The sequence below is a fragment of the Podarcis liolepis genome (assembly GCF_965112155.1).
Source record: "Podarcis liolepis genome assembly, chromosome: 8".
Classification (NCBI taxonomy): Eukaryota; Metazoa; Chordata; class Lepidosauria; order Squamata; family Lacertidae; genus Podarcis; species Podarcis liolepis.
Genome location: NC_139560.1, coordinates 58,823,075 through 58,850,863, shown reverse-complemented (window position 1 = coordinate 58,850,863; position 27,789 = coordinate 58,823,075). Strand labels below are relative to the sequence as shown.

Genomic DNA, 27,789 nt, shown 5'->3' with positions numbered 1-27,789 from the left:
GAGGAGAATTAGCAAGGTCAGATTCCAGGATAGGTTATGCATCAGAGTGATCAAGCCTGTTCCATGCCAAAGCTAAATTTAAATGGTTCCACCCAATAATTTCCCAGCAGCCACTGCCATGAGCATCGTACCTGACAAGGTGAAATTTGTGGTGAGCATTTGTTACATTTCTTTGGGTTTACTGAATATTTATTTTAGGGCATCATATCAATGATTTCCTGCAAGGAAGCATTGCATTTTGTGTTAAAAATAAAATAAACAAATAATCTTCTGCATCCAGTTGGTCAGTCCTCTCCTGATAGATGCTTTATATAAGCCAGGAATGGCAAGGGTGAAGCAAATATAGGTGGAAAGCTGAACTCCTTCAAATACCTTTTCAGTGTCCTTAGGCCTCAACTACTGGAATACATCACAAAAATAAATTAAAAATCTGGCTATATGGTGCTCTTGTTGTAGCTGCTGGTTGTGCTGTAGACAAGATGGCACCCCAGGATTAAGAGTGTGTCTGATAATTCAGTGTATATGTTAGAATAAATGCAAAACAAAATAAAACAAAACTAATGGAACACCCTCATGGCCAATTAGCATGCTAATGCATTTCATGTTGCAGGGATTCCAGGATCTGGGGTGGTGGGGTGGGAAACCTCATGGTACATTCACAGCTGTTAAAATAGGAGAGCTGGTGGTCAGTAGCCACAGAGTTTCCATACAGAGGTGGAATACAGATGGGGGGGGGGAAATCATACACTCACCATAAAGCAAATTATTTCATTGTTGACATAGGCAATATGTTGTTAAAAGCGAATGGCTGTCATCTGTTAGAACCTGCAAGGAACAGCAGAGGGTAATAAATTGCCGAAGAGGCAGCTCTCAGGTGGCCTGCCATACCTCTCTTCCTTAGCACGAAGGAGAAGAAATTAACTGCAAGCTCTTATACGTTGTCTTAAGATGCATATTCAGTGTGTGCCACAGTGGCCCTTTGTGGTATATAATGGAATATCTGCTGTGGCTACATAGTTAGAGTAATAGGTTTCCATTGTTGCAGGCAGAGTAAAGGTTCTGTGGAATTACAGCACATCCATTGAAGCAATTTCTGTCTTAACAATAGCCTTCCTCCGTCTTACGATTCAACATCAGCAGCAATGTGGAATACTAACAAAGCGCACTTCAGTATAACAGTGGAGTGGCTAACCCTTGTAAATATTCCTTGAGGAAAATTTTGTACGCTGCATCTCGTGGGACCCCCATGAAGTTTGAAGGATGGAGGGCAGATGTTTGCCTCGCCAACTAGCATGTCAGGGAGAAGGTAAGCTAGGATTTTCTCCTCCAGACATGTATGTTTTGTATCTGCAGGGAGACACATACAATCTCCCATTTACAGGCTGAAATGGTATAGCCCAGCAAGAGGGGCTCGTGTGATTCTTCTGATTGTGTGCTTCAGTTCTTAAACATACATGATTTTACAGCAGAGTACATTGCATTTGCTAGGAGAATATTGCCCTAAACGGGGTTTCTGTGCTAACTGGTCCCAGATCTTGCCCAATATATTTTGTTGTTTTCGGTGGAGCACAAGATGGTGACCCCCATTCAAAGTATGGAAGCTGACTGGACTTTTAGATGAATTCAGCGTTGATGATGTGATCGTGCTCTCCATCATGAGTCTGAGGCAAAAGCATAGCTTTGGTGTGCAAAGAGATGCTATGAAGCACCACACAACTCTGTTCTCCAAAGGAAGGGAAAGACCAGAGGACCTTAGGATGAACAGCCAGGGGCTGCTGCCATTGTGCCTAAGCATCTGTTGCTTGAGATACGGACTTAACATTGTCTAATGGTAGGGCTGGCCCTGAAAGATATGTAACTCATTTCATTATTCAGTGTGTGGATTGCTGCTGTCATTCTCTGAGTCTCTGCACTCATACTCTGTTTTCCTGATGGCACCAAGTTGCGAGGTGGAAGTGTGGTTTCATAATGTGACGAGGAATCTTGTGGAAAGTAGTTCTACATATTATTGCAGGAATGGGATCACATTTCTGTAAGGGGATGCATTTTGTCTATAAGTAAAAGTGGAAAAGAGTTGAGTATTGCAGGAATATTCAAACAGGAAAATAGTGTTTTTGCACTGAACCCAGTGCTGCTATTTGCTCTGGTCAATCAAAGATTACTTGCAAAGATTTCCCTCATTTTCAGAGTTATTCTCTCTCCTTGGGTCTTCTGAATGTTTAGGCTGTCTCTTCAGTCGTGAGCCCAAGATAGCATCACCAGCACCACCAGCACAAGATCCTATGTTGTAGATGATGGAGACCTAAAGGAAGTAGCTTATGCAATCTGAAACCAAAATGAAATTGATGAGAAACAGAACATAAAATATGTGCAGGTAAGCAATTTATTCACTATTGTTTTATATGATGTATATTTCTATTTGTTACGAATATGTATTATTCCGGCAAGCACTATTATGCTATGTTTCTTGAGAATGATTTAATTCCTAAATCCACTGTGTGACATTGGACAAGTTTCTGTCTCTCAGCATCAGTTACCCCATCTGTTAACTGGAATACTAAAAAGTTTTCATATTGTAGGTTTTGAGTAGAGTGGGCCTGTTTGGGAGGAGAACCACCACATTACAATATAAGGATTTTTATAAGGATTTTAGCTGTGCAGTCCATAGATTTACTTCAATGGGTGAAGGGCTAGAGCATGTGCTTTTCATGCAAAAGGTTCCAGGTGCAATCCCTGGTCCTGCAGGTAGGATTGGAAAAGACCCCTACCTAAATCTCTGGAGAGCTGCTGCCAGTCAGAGTTGACAGTGTTGCGCTAGATGGACTTAATAGTCTGACTTATAAAGCAACTTCCTATGTACTCGGAAATGCATCCCATTGAATTCAATAAACGAATACAAATTTTCAGCCTAAATAACTTTGCATAGTATTTGTTAACAACAGCTCAGTGGTTTGCAATGTAGACCCTATGTTATTAATTTATTTACTTTCTTATAAACCTATATCGCACCCTTCTAGTGAGTTTGCATCAGTTAATAAAATTCAGCAATTAAAAACAATACAATCAAATTGTATACTGTTAATAATAACGGTATGAAATATGAATTGCTTCTGCACAGACATCTGAAACTAGGCATGCTGTCTTAATGTGTGACAAACCTGTCTTAGGTAAGAAGGAATGTTCTCGAGGTTCCAGTGCATGTTTCCATGATAGATTTGCTCCTGCGACATCACACAGGCAATTTAAAATGCCGCCTTCTAATCAGCTCTATTAGCTATTCCCTCTGAAGTGTGAGTCCCTTGCAAGTCTGTCAGAGCTCAGGTCTCTGTGAGCTCTCATGGCTCATCTTTGACTTATTAAGAACTTATTATTGCTCTGGGTTCCTCATTCCACTAAAACAGGTCTGCTGGTGCGCTGAGATTTGATGGGTCAAGGTTTGCCACTGACTGCGGGTTTTAGATCCTGACATTTGGTAACCTGAATGCAAGCTGACTGAGATATTAATTTAGGTGCTTTTATGAAAATGCATGGGTTTTAAAAAGGCACGTAAAGTCAGAGCTTTAGTTTATAAAACGGATAACATAATAAAAGGCTTGTGTGATCAAAGATGACCGAGACACATTTTGTGTTACGTTGGTCAAAAACAAGGTCAAAATAATGAGTCACTCTCCAATAATTTATATAACAGTTTACAAAAGTGCATCCTGCTTCATATTCATGAGAGCATTAATTTTTTCATTAACCTAGCTGTGCCAATTGCTTCCTATCAGCTCTCACAGAGTGAGTAGCAACTGCTGCGGGATGATTAGCCAAATGGCAGGCTGCCTCCTATTGCCTCACTTCCCTTCAAACCGCTCCCGTTGTAACCATTGTACTTGCTTCCCATCAGCTGCTGCTGTGGCGACTCTGCTGTTGTCTTTAGTCTGAGGAATGGTGTGTTGCCCTTTTACCAGCTATATGTGGTCAGAGGGCAACTCACCTGGAGACTGAGCAAGGGTAGCCTGGGTTTCCCTGCATTTCTGATCTTTTTCTCTGCTGCAGCTCAGCACAATAAGAGAAAGGGTAGATTGGAAAGCTTTGGGGCTTGGGAAGGGTAGGTTGACTCATACTCTTTCCCCTGCTCTCCTGATAATGTGTGTGCTCTGGAGAGCGTGTGAAGTGCTTGCCCAATCTGGGGCCACACACATCAGTTGTATGGTTCCCAGGGAGAGATTGCAAGATGCAGTACAGTGGTACCTCAGGTTACATAAGCTTCAGGTTACAGATGCTTCAGGTTACAGACTCCACTAACCCAGAAATAGTACCTCAGGTTAAGAACTTTGCTTCAGGATGAGAGCAGAAATTGTGCTCTGGCGGTGCGGCGGCAGCAGGAGGCCCCATTAGCTAAAGTGGTGCTTCAAGTTAAGAACAGTTTCAGGTTAAGAACGGACCTCTGGAACAAATTAAGTTCTTAACCCGAGGTACCACTGTACAGCCCATGTACATCTTATGTGATGTGGTCCTTAGGCTCATCAAATTTACTTGCATTCCTGTTTTCTGGACCAGAAGGGGTAGAAATGTGACCTAGAAATTCTTAAAACATTTTTTCTTTCTTTCCCTTGGAAATTCAGCAAGCCTTAAAGCTTTCTGTGGCATCTGCTAGCTCCAAAATTCCAATAGTAGGCTAGAGCTATACTGAAAGTGGTATCTAATAGAGGCTTATTATATTCTATGAATGGACATGAGGAGGAGGATCTTGCTTCCTTGCCAGTGGAGCAGCATGTGTTGTATTATTGTGGAACCATCACCTGTAGCCCCTCGTTCTCCCTGTCCGCCAAATATTTCATTCGGAAACATGGCCTACTTCTAGTTTATATGTTTGAAATGACATTGCAGGATTCTGCGGTGGATAAAGGTGCTGCAGTGTTTCTGAGCAGATACTAAAGCATGTTGCCCTGGTACCATTAACAATCTTTCCTAAACTACTATGGTTTGCTTATTTTTGAGATGACTTCCTTCAAAGCAGCTGTGTGCATTAGCCAGTTTTACCTGCTATGCAAGATGTTTTTTGAAAGCAGTTCAACATTTAGACTCTTCTGTGGTCCTCATATCCCTTCTATGTTCATACATGATTGGGGGGTGGGGAGAGAACTATTCAACTATTTCCCCCTTCCTTACTTTACCTAAGGAAAAACGCTTTGTGTGTATGTTGGAGGATGTTGAAAAATGTCTATGTATGTAAAACTAAAATGTTTAGAAAATATCTGAGAAGGGGATTCCTTTTTGCTATCCAGTGGATCTTACAGCATGTGGCCAGATAATATCATGCTGATACAGCCCAGTTCTCCTCTTTTATTAACAGTCTTCAGCGAGTTGCACAGAGTAGCTCTAGTCATGTGGAACTGTTTAGAAATGCAAGCAGTGACAATAGGAAATGTCAAGCTGTAATGGAATAAGTGCAGTAGAATTACAGGCAGCAAATGTTCATTAATAAATTAGAACCATGTTTTCTTTTTCTTCTAATTGCATTGGTCTCTGGCGGACAAGTGATTGTATTTTTCAAGTAACTTTTATCATTTACCTTTCATTTCTCTGGGGGTGTGAGGGGCAATGGAAGCACAAACCTATACCAAAACCCCTTCTTTTAATAATGTGTTGCACATTTAATACTATTCCTGCTCAAATGTAGTTGGTTGGAATGGCTCCAGGAAATGATAGCAGACGTTAGACGCTTGTATAGCTATTTAAGGTGTGAAGTCTGGGAACATCAGTGAAAAATGAGAAGTAGTTGTAGGAAATCATGACTGCAAGTAAACACCACAACACATGCATCTTGAATATTAAAGTCTGCATGCAGTCTGCAACAACCTTTATGCTGTGCAAGGCTATGAGGCTAAAAGGACAGATTTTGATACAGTATTGTGTTAGGAAGACTTAAGTCAGCATGGACAAATCTGTCCGTTTGGTTTCTCTCACCTTCTAATTCTTTCCAATTTTAAGTTTGCCACATTTGTGCATTGGTTTGCTTTTTTAAAAAAGTCCTTATGGAAATTCATCAGCAGTATAAATTCCAAATTCTCTTAATATACACCTGTTTGGATGCATTATTATTTTTTTGGGGGGGAGGACAAATATACATAATTTGGCCACTTTTCACTTTAATATAATACATTTTGGTATGTTACCTTCCCACTATATATGCATTTTGATGCACACCTTTCCCTAGTACACATACATATTTTTTGGCTGGAGAACAAATCACAAAATTTGATGAAGTACAAATTATGAAAGGTAGCTGTGTTTCAGTTTGCATATAGTTTCAGAATATGCCAGTTAGGTAGCTTCATATTAAAACGCAAACTAAGCAGAACTCCTTCCCCAGCGCTATACTTAAGACACTTCTACACATTACAGTTGCTATATGAAACATCAGAGTTTCCTGAAAGTATGGACGTCATATGTGAATCTTTCAAGACCTTTGTATCTGGATCTGGGCACTCACAGAATATTGGCAATGTTTCCCACAACAATTGTAATGTGTAAATCTGCCCCTACTTACATTCTGCGTAAGTGTAAAGTTCTGTGGCGTAAGCTTCCCTAATAAAATTAGCTTGAACTTTGCAGAGGGTTTTCCTAGCACCACATAGAATGTTTGGCAACAGATGAGCTACCCTCCTTGTTAAATCTGCTTGTTTTTATTCAAAAGGAGTGCAAGCCCAGTTCTCTCTGCGGTAATATCTTTCGATTTTAACACTCTGCTGAGCTGCTGAAAAGGAACGGGCCACCCAGTTCTTCGAAGGAGCAGCTGTAGCCCTTCGACAGACCTCTCAATGGCCGGAGTGAAGCAGCACATGTTCTCATTTGTCTGCATAAAACATGGGTGGCCAAATATCTCTTGTTTTCTGGAGGTGGCAGCTATTGTCCCCCACTCCAGCTTTGCAATCTGAAATGGTTTTGTTTGGCTTCCCGTTTCTGCTGATTCAAATACATTTGGATAACAACAAGGATTTGCAAAGCAGCCCACAGGATAGTGACCTCTTACACAACCCCCTCCTTTCTGAGGCTGTTGTTATGGCTTGCATTGTCCCAACAGGGTCTGAAAGAGCTGATCGCTGGATGCTTTCCTTCTTGTTCTTTGGCAAAGAATCACCATTTCATACCATATATTTATTGATGGAACACAGTGGCCTGCTCCAGGGGTGTGTGTGTAGATGTGTGTGTGTGTGTGTGTGTGTGAGAGAGAGAGAGAGAGAGAGAGAGAGAGAGAGAGAATTAACACATGGTATATGTGTTCTTAGACATACTGCACTTTGCTTGAAGGAAACACGCTTTTGAAGAGTTTTAAAGAGAAACTTTTTTTGTTTTAAGGGAGCTTTGCAGGTACCAGGTGTTGCCTCTGCATGTAAAGATCCAGAAATGAGTTCTGCAATCTTTCATTTCACACAGCATCATGTTACCCATGTCAGCATCGCCCTAGAGCCAGTGTACCAACTGGACTCATGCACCTCAACCCCGACTGGGCTAGGCGAGCTGGGTAGCACTGCCAGAGACCTCCTTTCTCACAGGAACAGGTCACAGTGCTGTGGACTCACAGCTTAGAGCTGAGAGCACCGGATTCACTGTCTCAATAATACAGTCGTTGCGCAGCAGAGTTTTGCAGAGTCTTGCAGAGTATAAACCACTCGGAGAGCAGCTCTGTAGAATATCTTCCTTTTATTCTGTAACTACAACTATGATACAAAGCTATATACAGAGCTGAATATTCTAAGCATAAATCAATGCTACACTGAGAGTCTGCAGCTGCTCTTAGCAGCAATCTTATCTCTAGGATCTCTAACACTCTCACTTACTCTCCGATACACTGACTGACTGACTCTCTCTCTCACACACAGATATGTTGCTGGGCAGAATAAGTAGATAGGCAGGACACGCCTCCTTCTCTGTGGAGAGTCAGCAGAGACCATCAGGAGATGATCAGGAGATTCTTGGGTATGGGAGGGGTGAAATCTCCTCAACCCATTCCCCTCCTCCATATCAATATCAATATCCAATGCCAATATCCACATGCCTTCCTAAATGGGTACAGATCGATTGGCTTATTGTACTTCCTAATTGACAGGAATGTGAAGCAGGTTCACACCCTGGAGATTCCTCTGTAACCATTGCTACTTCTGGATACCCAGAGGCTGAAGGCAGATATCGCTGGTTTGCTAGCAGTACCCATACCTTAGTAATGCCCAGAATGCATTGCTGTAATGCACTCTGTGGTGGTACTGCCTTTTGACAACTACTTGGAAACCTTAGATGGTTCAGAAGGCAGTTGCCCAAGAACTACTTGGAGCTTGCAGAATTCAGAAATAACTTCAATATTAGCCCAATATCATTGGCTGCCAGTTGGCTTCCATGTTTAATTCATGGTTACATCATGTTGCACAATCCCATCGGCATTCCAGGAAGTGCTGCTAGGTTCTGAAGTCTTTTTGCATGAAGAGCCTTGCACTTTGCACAATTGTGACTGCACAGGGGGTATTTAAAAATGTTTACAGGACAAAAAAAAGATTCCTTGGCCACTCGTTCCATTGGGAAGGTAAGCACAGCCCCCCACCCCACCCCACAGAATGTCACATAAATTATTCCACTACAGTGGTACCTCGGGTTACATATGCTTCAGGTTACAGGTGCTTCAGGTTACAGACTCCGCTAACCCAGAAATAGTACCTCGGGTTAAGAACATTGCTTCAGGATGAGAACAGAAATCGTGCTCTGGCGTGCAGCGGCAGCAGGAGGCCCCATTAGCTAAAGTGGTGCTTCAGGTAAAGAACTGTTTCAGGTTAAGAACGGACCTTCAGAACGAATTAAGTACTTAACCCGAGGTACCACTATACCTGCAAAAGAGTCAGGAATGAGCCGCCTCTTGTGGGGAGGGACAAAGTGTTTCACAAAATAGTGGACTAGGCTCAGTGCAGCATTAATACACACCTGCTTGAACACTCAGATCAACTACTGAAGCCCTGCTCCATGTCATCCTGTTTTTTGAGGTGTAATGGCAGGCAACACAGGTCAGTTTGGGAATGGCACCATGGCTATGGAATTCGGGTATGTGTAGATTTTGTTTAATTTAACAGGATTTATATAGTGCTTGATCAAAAGCAGTTAATATCAAACATACATTCACCTTGATTGCCTTCTGGAGACTACTGCAAACTTATTTATATTAGATGGACTGGGTATCTCATTTGCTGTTGCCTAAAGTGCTGTGTTGTTTATGGTGTGTTGCATTTCCTATTGTTTTTATCATTCTTTTTAGGTGTCTTGGTGGCTTTTCCAACAGGAAATACAAATTATTTTACTAGCAAAGTAATTAAAATGATATCTCTGTGCTGTTTGTTGGCATGATTGGTTGTCATCATAGGCCATATTCTCTGTTCCTAGTGGCCAGCTTTCTCTTTCTCTCATGAAACCCTCCTTATAAGTCTGAAGGGTGTTGAGAGATTGTTATCTCAGGCTAACTGAATATGTAAACATTTCTTCCCAGGTGCAACTACAGTGACTTGTAGAGGTGAGGTTATGAGGAAGCATTTGATTGACTGGTCAGTTTGTATTTCTGCGTTTATGCTCCTGTTTTCCTTTGCCGCTGTATTTCATGTGGACGTATTGATAGTGTCAATATTTAGAAGGACCCGAGAAATCTTTGGAACATAATCAATAAGGTGCAAAGCAGATGCACCCACAGACATTGAAATTGCTGCGTTGTGCTGAGGTGTAAGAGAACCAGATTATTGCAGGTTTGAAATGTGTGTTTACCTTGCCAAAATTATGCTTTGCTGATAATGTTCAACTTTCTGCCTTGAATGTTTGTTGTTGAAGGTACAGGTGTTTTGATATTTTGCAAACTTTTAGGCGCATCAGCATATTTTACACATTAGTTCGTTTGTGTTCAGTGCAATATGTGAAACATGCAGGAGAAAATATAAGGATTCGTTGATTATTTAATGGAGGATTTATGCTCTGAGAACACAAGAAGAGTCTGTTGAATCAGGACAGTGGCATGTCTAGTCCAGCATCCTGTTCTCACAGTGGCCACCCAGATGCCTGTCAAATCTAAAGGCTGAATAAAGCTTTAGTCATCAATACAGTGTGTCACTATTTTCAAAATCACAAGAAATGTCTTGCGTGAAAGGGCAGAAGTATTACAAAACCTAGAATCACTTCTCGGCCTTTTGGCTAAGATCAAGTGTAGTGTAGTGTAGATATTTTGGTCTGAAAGGTTTAAAATGCCACGGGAATGCTCTTGTGTAAATATACCATGACTGTTGATGCAAGTGCAGTAACATAAGTTTTAAAGATGAGCAGGCAGCAAATATATTGAAATAAATGGCAGATTTAGGGATGGCCCATATTTTTAAAAATCAAATCTTGACCTTAAATTCTGTGTCTTGTGAGTGTGTAAACTGCAGTGACAAGTCTGTACGCAATTAAAAAGAAAGTTGGTAGCGAAAACATTATTTAGAATTATTTCTGTTGTGGGTAACATACATTTACAAGAGGCAGGTCCTGCCTATATATACCACTTTGTGTTTAGACCATTAAGACATTGAATGAGGTTGATTGTATGGTGTTTCCTGCTTGGCAGGGGGTTGGACTCGATGGCCCTTGTGGTCTATTCCAACTCTATGATTCTATGATTCTATGATTGCAAGCAAGACTGCAGATCACTGTTACCTCAACCTACCTTGCGTTTGAGCAAATGAAATTTCCAGTTGTTTGGGACAGTGTGATAGCATAGAAGCTTGTCCATGAGCATTCTTGTTACTCAGGAAACAAATATTGTAATGTTTGCAACTTCTGTAAGACAAGGGACCCCCCCTCTCCCCTTTGTCTGGAATTAAAACCTTTTAAGTGGTTTGTGGATTAGGCAGTGCATTTGCACCAAACTCTGACCTGGTCTGCATCAGAACAAGGTGAGAACAAAGTAGAATGTTCTGTGCCACTTCAGTCTGCAGGTGAAAGATTACATTTCTAAATGGTCCCCTAGCTTAAAAAAAATAAAATAGCCTTCCTGCAACCAGAAACCAGCAAGGAGCAGCCTGGGGTAGAACTTGCTGATGGACTAGTTTTATTTTGTTTTTACTTTCAAGATTGTTCAAAATGGTATGTCCCACCTGCAGCCTGTAGTGGTACCATGTACTCTACCAACTTTTCCTAATGATTGCACAGATCAGGGTCCTGTGTCTACTGCTGAGATGGCACAGTGGTGTTTTGTTTTGTTTTGAATTCTCTTCTGGTGCAAATATGCTGAATAGTGCCTTTCTGCTTGGTTGGAAATAGAAATGGCTTCATAGTCTTAAACCTCATGTTTCTCTGTGCCCTTACAATTTAATTCTGACGCAACAGCCTCCCCACCCTCTTCTGGTAGGCTCATGTGACAACTTGCTTAAAACCCATTACTGTTGATTATTTTGTTGCTATTGTTTTTCCTCCCACTGTTTTTGTGAGTCATTTCCACGTACATGTATAACTCTGCAGTGAAGCCACATGGGATGTTTTTTCAGGAACTGGGTGTATTTACTGAACACATGTGCACCAAGCTCAGCCCATTCAGGCCTTTGTTTTCTCACACAAAGGTGAACACAGAGCATGTAATGGTAGCATACACTTTTTGCATTATCACTGGGGGTATCCTCTGCAACATTCTCCTCATCCCTTGGGATCATGGTAAGTTCTTGTAAAGGTATAACCTGTGTATCACCACTCATATGGTTCTGAGTTTATTAACCCCATAGCAAAAGGAATCTTTAGACTCTGTTGTATTCTGGCTTACTGAGTAAGCTACCTTCCCCATGTCTTGTGAAACAACTTTACTGCGTAGTTGTACTTTACTACATAACTATGTTTCATTCATTAACTTAGTTCTAGGCAGTGTTAGAAACTCAGATATATAAGCTAGGCGCCAAATGGCTCCTCAAACCAGGGTTACATTCGCCAAAATGGAATGCATAGTTGGCCATTTTGGGGCCAGACTGTTCTAAAATCGTATTTGATCTGTGATCCGTGCGGGAGGCATGTTTGCATAGGCGCCGACTCCATGGGGCTTCAGGGGGCTCGAGCCCCCTCAAAAAATTTTTTGGGGGGGCTCAGCCCCCCCAATAATCTCGGGCGGGCGCCCTTCCACCAGAGCGCCGCCGCCGTCCCCCGCCTCCTCCCCACCTGCTCGTTCGCCAGCCAGCCAGCCGCGCGCCCTAATCGGAGAGCCCCGGCCAAGGGAATCCCAGCTAAGGCACTGCCGGAAATCCCGCGAGAACAGGGGAATCCCGACTGGCCACACCTCCCAGCCAGCCAATCGGCTGGCTGGGGGGGCGTGGCTTGCCCGATTTAGGGCCGGAGCCACTTTATTTGCATATTCATGAGCTTATTTATTATTCATGAGCTTTCCCGGGCCCCCCCAATATTTTTTCTAAGTCCGCGTCCCTGCATGTTTGCAACCCGCAACGTTCGCAGCCTGAAGCGCCGCGTCTGCGCATGCATGTGATGTCATTTTGTGATTCTGCACATGCACGAGCACCGAAGCCAGGAACTAACACGTTCCAGTACTTTGGGGTTCGGCACGGTCCGCAACCCAAAAACGCGCAACCCGCAGCGTACGTAACCTGAGATACACTGTATGAATTTTGGGTTGCTGAAATTCATTGGATGGAATTCTACAGAATGTGTTGCTACTCTGTGAAAGCAGTCAATATCCAAGGAATGCACCTCCAGATGGTGGAGACATCAGATGCCACCTTGGTGCCCAGGTGAATTTCGAACGCTGGTGCTAGGGCAGTACCCATCAAAATCTGGGAATTCCATCACTCTGTATCTGTTTAATACAGCCCTCCAGACCTTTCTTTCCAACCCTTGTCACTGTCCCAGACCATGTACCCCTCTCTCTTCAGGCCATACCCCTCACCTTTTTTTGAGTGTTTTTATCTATCTAGTTTGTATCTTTTAACTATGATGATTTCTCCTGCTTGACTGCATGCATGCTGGGGAGGGGTGTTTGTGTAGAAACCTCTGTGTGGTTGGATGTAGCTTATGGTACAAAATGTACGAGTCTCACTTCCATTGCCTCTGGTCCTGCCCACCATCCCACTTCTGACACCACGGGGATGCGGGTGGCGTTGTGGTCTAAACCACTGAGCCTCTTGGGCTTGCCGATCAGAAGGTCGGCGGTTCAAATCCCTGCGACGAGGTGAGCTCCCGTTGCTCTGTCCCAGCTTCTGCCAACCTAGCAGTTCAAAAGCATGCCCATGCAAGTAGATAAATAGGTACCACTGTGGCGGGAAGGTAAATGGTGTTTCCATGCGCTCTGGTTTCTGTCACAGTGTTCCATTGTGCCAGAAGCGGTTTAGTCATGCTGGCCACATGACCTGGAAAGCTGTCTGTGGACAAACGCCGGCTCCCTCAGCCTGAAAGCGAGATGAGTGCCACTCCCATAGTCACCTTTGACTAGACTTAACCATTCAGGGGTCCTTTTCTTTTACCTTTTTTTACCACCATGGGCATGCAGTCCCCAGAAGGTTGCTCACAGGGGAATGTAGCTCTCAAGCTACTCTAGATCTGAACCAACTGAGACTGATCTCTTTCAAGAGAGAGGGGGAAATATGGGCTGTCTTAGTTTCAGACCTAATCTTAAAGAAACAAAGATGGTATCTGATTAAGAACACCGGGACTAAGACTACGTACCCTTTAGCAATGGGTTAGTAATATCAAAGATAGCCATCTCATATGGATTGTTGTCCTTATTACGCTGATGCTAAATGAAAGGCTTGCTAGTGCAGTTTTATTAGGACACATGATTGCATAACTTTTTGCTTAATTTATCCAGCACGAGTTTAGAAGGTAGAAATTTTGCTCAAGGAAATTGAGGGTGGTTTTGTTGTTGTTTTTTACATGAAGTATAGTAGGAGCCTGCTCAGGATATCTTAACTTATTTTGGAGATAATATTTGTCTAGGCTGCTTTTCTTTTTATAACATCAAAATAATGTCCAGTGTAAGCAAAACGCAAAACCAAAACCAGCTCATAAATTCACAGGATTATCTCAAAAATGAAGAGGGATGCTATTTATGAAACATGTTTTTTTGTTTTTCTTATTTGCTTATTTGGATGATGGGCCTATTTTTGGCAGATAGGAGGAAACCTTGGGGGCTGAGAAGACATTGGCATATATTCTTTTTCAAAATGCGTGAGAAAAGTGTGGGAATGTTGCTCACCACCTCACACATTGTCACAAACTACACGGAGTAGTTCTAAGCTTACCTGATATTTTAGGAGTAGCAATTTCCACAGAGCTTTCAACCCTCCTTTCTCACTGAACATCAAACCCCCTCTCACCTGCCCCAACTCCCCCCCTGACATTTTGTACCACCAAAAAGGGCATTTTGACCTGATTCTAAACTTCCTCCATAGGTAAGCAGATACCCATATCTGGGTGTTTTACAGTAACTGCTGATGTGTTTTTGAAATGTGCTATGTGACTGACCTTGATACCACACATTCTATCCTGGGCCAGTGTGTTTACTGAACAGGATGACTAATGCAAAAAGTTACATCATAAGTGATGACAAAACAAATGCAGTGGAAAGACTTGCATCTTTCTGAGATGTTTTGCTTGCATCATTAAAAATCAGCAGGTAATGTTGGTGGCCATGTGTATAGATGGATGCACCTTCTTAGTTGACACCAGGGCAGCCACATGCACACAAACTCCCTTTTGTGCAGTTGCCTCTTTATTCCCTCCAAGATCTTTGATCAGTGGCTTATAGAAAATGCTCTTCCCCCTCTCTCTACCAGGTTGCCTCTGCCACAACCTGAAGAGCCAGCAGCTGCTGATGGAGGCCTCCTCCTTCTTATCCTGAGGGCCACCCTGTTTACATCTTAAAAGGCTTTGCTGTATCCCCGCCATTTGCTCCCCAATGACAGTGTGCCTGAGTTTTGTTCTCCTTCACTTCTCTCATCCTTTTGGGTGGCAGCTGACAATGGGCAATGTTCCTGTTCTCCTCTCTCTTTTTCCACTAAGAAGGCAATCCTGCCTCACCTCCTGGTTTTTAGAAGAGCTGTGCAGTTGGTGATTTAAGGCAGTGAGGATAGGCATAGTGCACGCCTAATTTATAACCATTTCTGCATGATGCCACACCTGCCTGGTGTTTAAAAAACTGGCTTGGTCACATTGTGCCAAGTCAACGGTTTTGCCTATATAGAGAAATCATGAAGATTCTCTTATGACATGAAATGACATCATGTGTGCACATTTGGGCAGGCCTGCCTCCAGATGTGTTTTTAAGTTTATTGGGGAATGGCTAAAGGTTGGTGATGAAGCAACTGGTTTGCTTGCAAAAGGTCCCAGGGTCACTCCCCAGCATTTCTAGGTAGGGCTGTGAGAAATCCCTTCCCAAAACCCTGGCGAGCTGTTGCAAGTCAGGGTCGACAATACTGGGCTAGATGATCTGGCTCTGCATAAGGCAGATTTCTCTGCCTCATTTCCTGGGTTTTACTGATTTTCTATCCTTGCTCCTTAGAATACCACAGATTCCCACCTTTCATTTTCTGGCCAAAGTCTCCAGCCCTTACAGAAGTGGAAACAGGAGGCAAAATGCACAGGCTGTATCCTTTCCAGTGCTTTTGTGAGAATTGAGCCTGCTATCAACTATCAGGGTTCTTAGCCACTGAGTATAGTCACAACAGTGGTAGATGTTTGTAATCCATAGAGATAAAAACAAGAGCGTGACACACCCATTGTCTGAAGAAAGGGCTTCCTGGTTTATTTCTCTCCCTCCCCCGCCCGGTTGTCCTTGGTGGCAAAGTGATTGCTGCTCCTAGAAAACAATTCAGAAATCCAGAAGTTTTGTGTAGCTGTTATGGGGTAGGAACATTTCCACTCTAATGCAAAAGATAGCAGCAAAGTTGGAAGTTTCCTATTCAAGTCTTGACACTTGTGAGTTTTATATATTTAGAAAATCACCTGGCCAATACAAATACATATCCAGTTGTTTTTCCTGTAAGGAAACATGAGAACATTGGTTAAGCCCACTCTGCAAAGTAGCCCAGTTTTGTTAAACCCACATTGCTGGTGGGAGAGCTAATTCATGGCAACCCTGTAGTGTAATCCAATAGTTGTTATCATGTTCCCTGGAACGTTGGGATTTTTTAGGGGAATTCAGTCGGAGGGGACTGACTCAACCCCAGTTCATATTCTCCCCTGACCTTACTTCCTCCTATCCCCAGAGTACAAATAATAGTTTGTGCTAAAAAAGAACTAGCAGAAAGTTTTAATAGTTTCATAACTTAATGGCACAATCCTGTGCATATCTACTTAGAAGTAAGTCCTACTGAGTTCGATAGGACTTGCTAACTGGAAGTTAGTAAGTTCTGCAGTTTAAGACTATAGTCCTTTACCCATTGACCTGCAGTAAACTCAACTGAACTCAGTGAGACTTACTTCCAGCAGTGTCACGGGTGGGACTGCAGTGCTTGATCAGGCTTCTCAAGGTCGTGTGTTGCTGCAGGTTACCAAGAGGGAGAGGTGGAGAGGCAAGGCAGCAGGGAGGTCAGCATGGTGCAACGTAGTGGCAGAACCATCTGACTGGAAATGTGAGACCAAGCAAATGAAAATGCCTGGACAGTGGGCATTTCCATAATCCTACAAAGTCAAAAGCAACCAAGGCAAGCTTCTATGTGTATGATTTCTAGGCATCTGTTGCCAGGGCACATTTGGAAGCATAAGACCTAGATACAGAATTAAGAGAGGAAGTGTGTGTGTGTATAATAGTTTGATACCCCAAGAGGGAAATAATTTGGAGATTATTTTCATAAAGATCCCCATCATGCTCTAAGTACTTCAGTGAGAACTGAAGTGCCTATGATAAACTTCGGCATATATGCCTATGTGGCATATTTTACGTGCCTACAATGTGGTACTCTCTTCTTCCTCTCAAAATTGATGTTACAGGCAGAGAAGTCTTGGATAAAGCAGGGTTGCAGCTGCAGAACATTTCCCACACCAGGCAGGATATGCAAAAGTATTTTGGGTGTAGGGAACGAGAGAGTGAGGTTTGCATATTCACTGCTGGCAAAACAAACCTCCTGCATCTTTTTCTTTCCTGTTGCTAAAATCTTTCAGGCTTGTTTTCTATACACCATGATTCAGGGCAACAGGAAAAGTCATTTGGTTAAAAAAAAAAAGGAAAATAATGGTGAAAAGGTTGGTTATGACTTCCCTGAATAATCGTTACTGAAATTTGCCTGCTGCTTGTTTACAGTAAATATTTGTTGTACTTCTGGAAAATGTAGCATGATGTGCCATGGAAATTGGTCTCATTATTTCTTAGTTTGGAAAACCTAGGGAAAGTACTTTTCAAAAAATAAAATTGTTTTCAGGTTTTTGACTTACTGTAATAGTGCAGAATTGCACTGTGCTGTTCTTTTCCATTCAACAAAAGAAAGGGTATCAAATCAGACACAGGCTAATGGCTTTCCATACTCTCATTTTCTTGCCAATACCTGTCAGCTCCAATAGTACAATGATAACATTGACATGAGTCAAGGGAACTGCTGGAGATTGGGAAAACAATAGGTTTCTTTCCACTTGTTGAACATTTTCAACCGCTTTACAATTTGGAAATAGTAAGTCACAGCACCCTGTGGTGCATGAAGCTGTGTGTGCAGTGCTTATTCATTTGGGATAAAATAAAAATGGTTCAGGTGATGCCATTTGTAGTGGACCAGCTGCGTTGGTAGATCATCAGTGTGCACAGGACTCTTCTATGCAACTTGAATCCTTGCTGCTCCATTCATTTATAAGTGTGTCACAATTTCATCCCCTGTTTTCCCCATCAAATTCAAGGCAGTGTCCATGGCCTTTCTCCCATGCTACCCTTTCAGCAACCCTGTGAGGAAGATTAGATTGAAAGTATGTAGTCCAATGTAATCCAGTGGCTGAAGTCCACTTGAAGGCATAAAAGAGGGCTTCTAGTTAGCAACTTTTTCCAACAAGGGTTGAAAGTGAACTTGGGCCTGGTCTGTCTTGGTTGGCCTGGTTGGGCTCTTCTGCTTTCTATGATCCTCCACCTGGTGCACTTCCTGTTGTTCTGGCAAGGTGACATGCAAGGCATTTGGTTCACCACCCATGAGGGACCTGGCTGCACTTCTATAGTCCCTAATGCTGTGAGCTCTGGTTCAGTGGCCCTTGCCTGCCAGCATTGGTTTCAGTGATCCGCTGACCATCAGCATCAGGTTCAGAGCCAGGACCAAGTCCTTAGTCAGTAACTCCTTAGCCTTCACTCCTTGTCTTGGCCACTAATGGACTCCAAGGTTTTGACAAGTATTGGGGGACACATACGCATTGCCAAAAAAGAGAACAAACAAGGAAAGCAGCTTCCCATAAAATCAACATGTGCTAACATATATATGTAGATGCAAATTTGGAAATAATTGTAATAATAATAATAATAATAATAATACAGTGCATGCCACTATAGTAGGGAAGACTGTGACTGATTTTTTATCTGTGTGCCTGCTCAGTCTGGTGTAGTGTTGTTGATGGCTGACTTCAAGACTCCTGTTCTCCTTTCTTATGATTATTATTTTATTGCCTTGGACTGGAAAGCTTCAAATCAAGCTCTGCTTCTAAAGGGGGACTGTCCTCTGATAGCCCTTCAAATAAGGACTGTCCTTTGAAAAGAAGGTTACGTGGGATATAGGATGGGGCCATTCTCACAGCCACTGTTGGGATCCTGCACTTACAAGGCTTAGGTTGGGGAGCTGGAAGACTGGAAGTAGCAGCTTGGTCCTGACAGTTGGAATGAGGGTAAATGGAGCCAATGTAATGCAACTAATGTAATATTGATGGTTTCTTCTCCTCGGATTCATAGCTCTGGCTTGGTATGAATAGTAGTTGCAGCAGGGGCCTTGCCCCAACTGCACTTGGTGTGCCCCCAGCTTTCGAAATTAGCCACTTTGCGACCAAGTGAAATGTCTGTGCATCAGGGTGGTGCCTGATGTCTCCACCATGCCTGGGGATCCTTGGATCTTGACTGTTTTCACACTCTAGCCACACATCCTGTAGAATTCTATTGGTTATATTTTATCTGCATAATCTGAATGAATTTCAGAAATCAAAAAGTTGTGTTGAAAAAATGGCAACTAGGCATTTTGTTTTGGCGACTGTAACTCTGCTTTAAAGAGTCACCAGGCACCTAGCTTATATATCTCACACAGTGTCCATCCCCTACTGGGTTGATCTAGCAAGGAGGCTGACACACAGGTAAGCATGTGTGCTGTGCTGCTGTCCTTTTCAGTTGTCTTAATTCCTACTCCCCTTTTCACGTTACCTATCTTCTCTTGTTTTGGTTAGCAAGCTTTATTTGGGGAAGGGGTTGGGGCAGTAAAAGGATGCCTACAAATGGGTAGGGGGGCCCAGCAGAGGAGAGAATAGCCAACAATGCCTTTCAGTTGCTCATACTGTTGCAATGCAAAGATCCTTCCAAGTCATTGTTTGTTGTGCCGCTGTGAAAACTATTGTCCGCTGCATTGTTGTATCACCTAGGAAATCTTCCAGAAACAAAGTTGATTCATGCATATCATGCTCAAAAGGCCTGATACTTTCCCTGAAGTTACCTTTGCATATTTCCCAGGTATATGCACTCCTGAACAGATGATAGGCAGCTACAGCAATGGATGGTGGTTGTATGGAAGGGGTGGAGGAGAGAGACTTCAGTGTCAGGGAACTGACATCAGAGCGAGAGGCGAAGGGGAGGCTCACAGATGATGCTGGCGAAGGACCCAGCAGCAGGGGGAGAAACAGCTCAGTAGAGGGGGAAGTTAATCAGCGCAACACCAGGGAGAAAGGGGGGCAGATGGGGGAATCGGAGATAGGGCTCCAGGACTCTTCACTGGACATCAGTGAGGAGAGCCCAGGTCCTCCGCTGCCCATGCCCTCCCTGCGCAGAAGACTCCCGTGCAGTGAGAGGAGGAGGAGACTGGGTGTCAAACAACTTTTATGTTGGAAGATGTTCAAGAAACGCCCACTGACGGATTCTGCCAGCGATTGAGGCAGCCGCGATGAGCAAGGGCTGTGCAGTGAGAAAGGTTTAACAAGGCAAATTAGCCTAGAGAGGCACCAGTTTACGCACGAGTAACTCATAGCCATTACCTTCAGCTATTGAGAATTGAAAACCATTGTAATGTCAAGCATTTTACATGAAAAGGGAACCTCTTTAACCTCTGCAGTATTAATGCTGTAAATTGCTCTTGGGTAAAAAGTCTCTCTTCGTCAGGTTTTGGAAAACAAATTGGACTTCAAAATAATAAAAAAATCCTTCCAGTAGCACTCTAGAGACCAACTAAGTTTGTTATTGGTATGAGCTTTCGTGTGCATGCACACTTCTTCAGATACACTGAAGAATACACTGAAGAATACTTTCGTGCACGCACATGAAAGCTCATACCAATAACAAAATTAGTAGGTCTCTAAGGTGCTACTGGAAGGAATTTTTTTATTTTGTTTCGACTATGGCAGACCAACACAGCTACCTACCTTGAACAAGAAAACTGGACTTCAGTGCTCCCTCAACCATATGCTTCCCAAATGCTGAATTAAGCTGCAGCAGTACAAAGTGGAGCACACCAGCCCCAGCAATGGAAGGCCTGAGGCGGAGAATTAGTTAGGTGTGAGAAACCAAGGGTATTCCCCCCCCCCACTACTCTTGCCTTGAAACCAATTTTCACTATTCATAGGCTGAAGAGAATTAGCAGCCCGAAATGAAGTCACAATGAGCTCATTGTTGTTCAGCGAGTTTTTATATAGAGTCCCAGATCTGATCTTGAAACTTTGTGTTTTAACTGCGCTCACATGATTGGCTCAGAGACCCTTAGGGGGAGGCTTCTCATCATGGTAGTTAGAATGTGCCGGTCAAATGGTTCCTTTAAAGGCTGAGACATCTCCTTTTTGTTTACGTGTGTTGTTCTATTCTGCCCCCTTGCCCACCGTGTGACCAAGCAGTGATAATGTTGGGGTGAGCTGTCAGCTCTGCAAAACCACTTACATGAATGCAGCAGAGCTGATCACATTCTCGTGATCTCATTCTGCAAGATGAGATCATTTACATGAGGTCAACAAGCTATCGCACCGTGTAGGCCGTTCTCTAGAGTATCTAAACCATACAAACAGTGATGTAAGCTCAGTGCCAAGTATATATGTAATCACTCATTGTGTTTTGATGTGGCGAAGCTGTGGAATTTAGAATTTTCCCTTCCCCTCTCTTTTAATTCTCTTTTAAACTAACTGAAAGCCATCAGCACAATTGCCCTGGAAAAGGGTTTTGCTTCGTTCAGTTTCTGACTTTATGTGCTGCAAAAACAAGATATCCAATCCTTTCTGGATTGCAAAGGCTGGTAGTAGTAAGAGTTGGAACTTCCATTTATTATTTGTTGGTTAATACTACTAATAATATAAATTCTGTTATGCTTCCCCATCTTAAATACCGTATTTTTCGCCCTATAGGATGCACTTTTCCCCCTCCAAAAATGAAGGGGAAATGTGTGTGCGTCCTATGGGGCGAATGCAGGCTTTTGCTGAAGCCTGGAGAGCTTGCCTGCATCCAGAAGCTTGGGGCGCGCTGAGCTCAGCACGCCCCAGGCTTCGGGCTTCGCACAGCTCTCTCCCACGGCTTGCGGATAGCAGCCTGTTCTGGGGTCGGGGGTCGGGGGAAGCTCAGGTTTCCCCCGCCCCAGCCCCGCACCTGGGGAAAAAATAATTCCCCCCCTTTATTCCCCCCAAAAAAACTAGGTGCGCCTTATGGGCCAGTGCGCTCTATGGGGCAAAAGATACGGAAACTCAAAACATCACTAGGAAGGCCAACAGGGGGAAGGCAGCTAACACCTGTATAAGAAGCTCCTAATATGCCTACTGCCAAAAAACTCTCCTATCTGTCCGCTGGAAGAATCGGGTATGATTGGATGTCTACATAACAAGCATTCTCATGTATTTTATAATTAAAAAAGAAGTACGTGTGGTTAACCACCCAGTCTTCTGGCCTCCCTAGTAGGAGTTCCTCTGAAGGCTTTTAAAGAAATCCTTTTCTCACTTCCGCAAGTCCCTTGGTGGTTGCTTTTCATGCAAGGCAGCTGGAGGATTCAGCACAATGGCACCCCCCCCCGCACTGTCTTTCGTATTCTGCTGAAATCATTCTGCATGTACTGCTTGCACCATCCTTGCAGGCCAGGGATACTGGAATAGGGACTGGTGAATCTAATTTCTCCTAATATATGTATTTTTGTACAGTGGTACCTCGAGTTACAGACGCTTCAGGTTACAGATTCTGCTAACCTAGAAATAGTACCTTGGGTTAGGAACTTTGCTTCAGGATGAGAACAGAAATCGTGTGGCGGTGGCGCAGCGGCAGCGGGATGCCCCCTTAGCTAAAGTGGTACCTCAGGTTAAGAACAGTTTCAGGTTAAGAATGGACCTCCAGAACGAATTAAGTTCTTAACCCGAGGTACCACTGTATGCAATTCTGCCCAATATACCCATTTTGAAATATCAATTTCCCTATATATAATTTATTCTTGTGTGTTATTTTCACTATATATAATGCATTTTTCTAGACATTCTGTGGCTGAAGCAAAAATCCACAGAAATATGATTTTTATTGGATCCCCCCATCATGGAAAGCCAGGTAAGGGGACACAGGGCAAAGAACAACGTGAATTTTAAACACCCACCCACTCAACACCTCTGAACCACAGCAGCCTGACACTTAAAAACATAACTAGATAATATAATTTGCATACAGTGTTAATCTCTACAGCCCCAACCAACGTAGCCAATAGACGGGCATAATGGTACTTTAGCACCTGAATGGAGGTAGTGTCTGCAGCTTCAAACAACTAAAGGGAGATTTCTGTGCCATAGCAATAATGATAAAATGGAGGTAATACACTCAGATTGCTTGGGGATCTATTTTGCACAATGTTTGAAATGGATTTAATACATTAGCAACAACCTGAAACACTTTGCAACCTACTAACACACTATCCCATTGATAGTTTCCTTTCCCCCTGGATAGCATTCAGGCAGCAATCCTATGTATGCTTTCCTGATAGTATTGAACTTAGTAGCCCTAGTTCAGGATTGCACAGTTTAAAATAGATTATGTTCTAAGAAACCTTGTGCTTGTGGATTCTGAACTGCAGAATACCCAAGATCTCAAGGCAACAATTTGTTGAGATAAATTCCTTAAAAAGTACATCATATATTTTTTTTTATAAACAAAACAAAACAAAAATCAACTGTTATAGCTGTGAAATGCAACTTGCCTCAGAACTGTTTCACACCTTGCACAGAAGCTGCAGAGAGAGAGAGAGAGAGAGAGAGAGAGAGAGAGAGAGAGAGAAAGAACACAAATTTCCTCACTTTTACTGCAATGTTATGTGTGGGACTCACAGATTTCAACCTGCACTGCTATCTTTGTGCTTCGGAAGTCAGCTGGGAAGGTAGTAAGGGGAAATCAAGTGTTTCTTGCTTCCCATGTTAAGGCAGAAGCAGAGGAAGAAGGGAGCATGAGTTCATTGTCATGACCTCCGTAGAGTCACACACTGGGGGAAACGTGTGCAACTCCCTAATGGGGGTGTAGTGGATCCCCTGTTCCCTTAGCAAAGGGTTTAACATGACATTTGTCATGGTGGGATAAAGGTAGTGATCCTCCCTCTACACTTTGCTGCCATGAAGATGGGAATGTTTCAGAGTGTATTTTTGTTCCAGCATTTCCTCCCCTCCTTCTGGTTTTCTGGTTTTAAGTATTTATGGTGCTGATTTAAGCTGTGGAATATTAGTTACTCAAACCGCCACTGCAAAGGAAACAACGTCGAATTTCTGGTTTTCTTTTTCTTTTCTGTTCACATTACACTGCTGTGGGCCTGAGAAAGAGTTGTGCAACATTGCTGGTTTTAAAACTGATTCCCTGTAATGTTTAACTCCTCTTGTTTTGAAGAGCATCAGAAGAGCTGTTTGAAGAAAGTCAACTGAAACGGGGTTAACAAACAGACACCAAACAAAACCCTAATTAAGTCTTCTAGAAATTTTCACATGGCTTTAAAGTTATAGTCTGTGGTTCTCAAATTGCTCCATGAAATAGATGGGGCATCTGGTCACTTAGAGAAGCTCTGCTAACCTCTCTGGGTGGGCTGTAGATATCTGCTTGTGAGAGCCACTGTGTGCCGTTAGGGCTTTGCATGCGTGGAGATGTGATGACACCTGCTTAAGAGGTTAGGGGACATGCTATGTTATAGTGGCTTGACTGCCAAGATATGTACCTGTGATGGTTTTCTACTGCTGTAGTAAATAGGAAGTGGGGAAAGACGTCCTGGGCGACAAAAGAGGTATTTTGACTCGACAGTCCCTCATTTTAACTGGACTACTCTAATGGATCCTGTTAGTCCATTTGGGCTAGCAAAGATTAATGTGGGACTTGTCCATTGTGCAGGTCAAGTCTACACATGGCTCCATCTGAATGCAAGTACAAAATTGCTTGGGCCAGCCTTTTGAAATCTCACTGGTTGCTTTCAAAGAGAGAGAGAAATAAACAGCACTATAGTATTCTTTAATGTTGTTTCAGTTTTATCTGGTTGCTTTTACTTTGAGGTTCTTGTGTAAAAACTAAACAGAGATTACATGTTCAGGGTAGAATTCAGTGTCACGCTATTATAAATGTTCTGTCCATGCAAGAATTTGCCAGGCAGAATTACTGCCCCTCTGCTACCCCTGCACACTGTCCTGGGGGGTTATATCTACCCCCGAGTCAGATTGGGGGAGCTCACAGGGGAAGTCCTTGTGCAGGACTTCTGCTGATGGGGCACGTTAGGTGAATCCTGCCCACAACATTTTAGTATTCAGATGTCAATACTTTCCCCCACCCTGCTCTTGAAACATTGCAGGATCACCGTAGCTAATCACCGTATTTTTCGCTCCACAAGATGCACCAGACCACAAGACGCACCTAGTTTTTGGAGGAGGAAAACAAGAAAAAAAATATTCTGAATCCCTCTTGCTGTTCTGGCTTCTGCGATAGCTGTGCAGGCTAAATTCACTCCATAAGACGCACACACATTTCCCCTTACTTTTTAGGAGGGAAAAAGTGAGTCTTATAGAGCAAAAAATATGGTACTCAGCAGAAGAATGGAGCGTTATCCAGAATAGCTGCATTAATATTTCTGTCTGTTTTATTAGAGATTTTTTCCCCGATGAGAGAACCTTAAGATTGCATTCCACAATATGACATTAATTACTGTTTTGCAAGGGCAAAAATGGGAAGGTAGAGTTTTCAGGGCTAAGTTAGACTCCTGTTTGGAGAACCCTTGTTCTCTGAATAAATTTGTCTGCACTCAGGACTCCCTTCTGTTCAGTGATTCATTTGTTCACTTGACCTCACGCAAACCTAGCTGTGTTTAATTAATTGCGCAAGCTACAAATCCTCTGTAATCAAATCAGCATAGGAAAACTGAGGAATATGATGATCTCAAATGTGTATGGCACTAAAGGGTAAAGTAACAATGGACAAGCAATCGGGTTCTCTGGTGTCTTGCAGTGTAAAAACTCTCATATGACAGAGTGTTCTCCTTGGCTGCTGCAGTTGCAGTTACTCAATGCCTCATTCTGTTTCAGCATTTAACCAGCTGTAAAGACATTTATTGAATTATTTGTTCCTTGGCCAAGAGTAAATCATTGCTTGTGTGACCCTACAATATAAGGGATTTGAATTATTTACCGTATTTTTCGCCCTATAGGATGCACTTTCCCCCCTCCAAAAATGAAGGGGAAATGTGTGTGCGTCCTATGGGGCGAATGCAGGCTTTCGCTGAAGCCTGGAGAGCGAGAGGGGTCGGTGCGCACCGACCGCTCTCGCTCTCCAGGCTTCAGAAAGCTCTGCACAACCCTCGGGAGACTGGCGCCACTTCGCGCCCGCCTCCCGATGGCTGCGCAGAGCTGCCTGCAGTCCTGGGCCAGCCCCGCGCCTGGTGGGGAAATAATTTTTTTCCTTTATTCCCCCCCCCAAAAAACTAGGTGCGCCCTATGGGGCGGTGCGCCCTATGGGGCGAAAAATAAGGTATTTTTTTAGAGTAATGGCCAGGCGCATGCGGCTGATAAACCTCATGAATTTGGAGAATACCCAGAGATTTTCACATATTTTATATATATCAACAAATATTTCAGCATTTTTCACTGTGAAAGAGCAGATGCCTTCCTCAAGCTGTCAGAGCTGCTTGCGAGGTGGCCTAACCTCTCATAAACCTTGACGTGGGGCTTAAGGTGTTTTTTGTTTTTTTTGTCCACAAGAATCTGAGCCTCCTTCTAGGAATTTGGTCTTTAGAGTGACCTTTGGATTCAGCCAAGCAATTGCTTGAACATGTATTGAATGCTTTACTCAATCATAACCAGGTCTGATTTTTTCCCTCTGAGTTCAAAATTTTTCCATGACCTACGAAATTTTCTGTGGCTGTTGTGGTTCAAAAATACACATTTCCTGCCCTTTTCCAGTTAAGAGCATAACCTGGAAAATTATTGAAAACATGGTGCCATTTGTTTGTTTGTTTCTTTTAAAAATGGCTTACTCCTGGCTTGTAATAAAAGACCGCTGGCCACAAATTTGTCTTCTGTCCATACATCTTTTCCACTTTTCTTTGCATACAACCAGGTTAAACATACACACCTACTTCTGTTTCTAATATTGTCCTATATGTGCAAGTTCAGAAGTATGCAATATGTGTAGCTGCTTGCTTGTATGAGACAGATTTATTTTCCTTTCATTACACAATGCAGCCTCTGTGGTTGCCATTTGAAGTGGAAAATGACAAACCCACCTCCAGGAGTACCTGTATCTTTTTTCTAGAAGGGGTAATGCATTTGTGGGGAGGGAAGCTATAGTAATATGGTGTATCTCCCCACCCCTGCCAGCATACTGGCCTTCAACTCAGATTTCAGCCTCATTGATTGCATTTTGTAATAAAACTTTTCAAAAGTCCCTCACAAAGAACTCAGCTTCAGCTTCTGTATTTGTTCATATACATATGATGTTGTACTTTTGACCTGACAGGGAGGCTTAATGGTGGCATAAACTGAATATGCTTAAGCCTGTTCTTCAGAAGACGGTTCAGTTAAATAGCTATTTCTATTTAATAGCCTATCAACGGAGAGTGAGTGAGCGGGTGCCATTTACCCAGATGCTGATTACTGCGGTTGGACAGCTTTGTTGCAATTTGCTAACCTTGTTTACCAAACGAAAATTGACATCCTAAACCTCATTGACTTAGTTGTGTGCCATTTTTAAACATTTTATATTAAAAAAAATTATTGGCACAATATTGTCAGGCACACGGGCAGAGGATTTGTCTCTGCCATTTCCTAGTACAGAATTAATTGAAGATGCCCCAGATTTGAAACAGCCTCATAGCATTTTAATGGGGATGCGGGTGGCGCTGTGGGTTAAACTAGGACTTGCCGATCAGAAGGGCGGCGGTTCGAATCCCCGCGACGGGGTGAGCTCCCGTTGCTCGGTCCCTGCTCCTGCCAACCTTGCAGTTTGAAAGCACGTCAAAGTGCAAGTACAAAAATAGGTACCGCTCCGGTATGAAGGTAAACGGCGTTTCTGTGCGCTGCTCTGGTTCGCCAGAAGAGGCTTAGTCATGCTGGCCACATGACCCGGAAGCTGTACGCCGGCTCCCTTGGCCAATAAAGCGAGATGAGCACCGCAACCCCAGAGTCGGCCATGACTGGACCTAA

At 43.1% G+C, this 27,789-nt stretch overlaps 1 long non-coding RNA gene across 5 annotated transcripts in view; it reads left to right on the top strand.

The window, feature by feature from the left end:
• The window catches only part of LOC310714004, a 338,331-nt gene that overhangs the window by 145,847 nt on the left and 164,695 nt on the right, over positions 1-27,789 (top strand). For all 5 annotated transcript variants that reach the window (XR_014529498.1, XR_014529499.1, XR_014529500.1 and 2 more), the window contains exon 4: positions 2,224-2,374. This is a non-coding gene — a long non-coding RNA (uncharacterized lncRNA). The remainder of the gene's footprint in view (positions 1-2,223; positions 2,375-27,789) is intronic.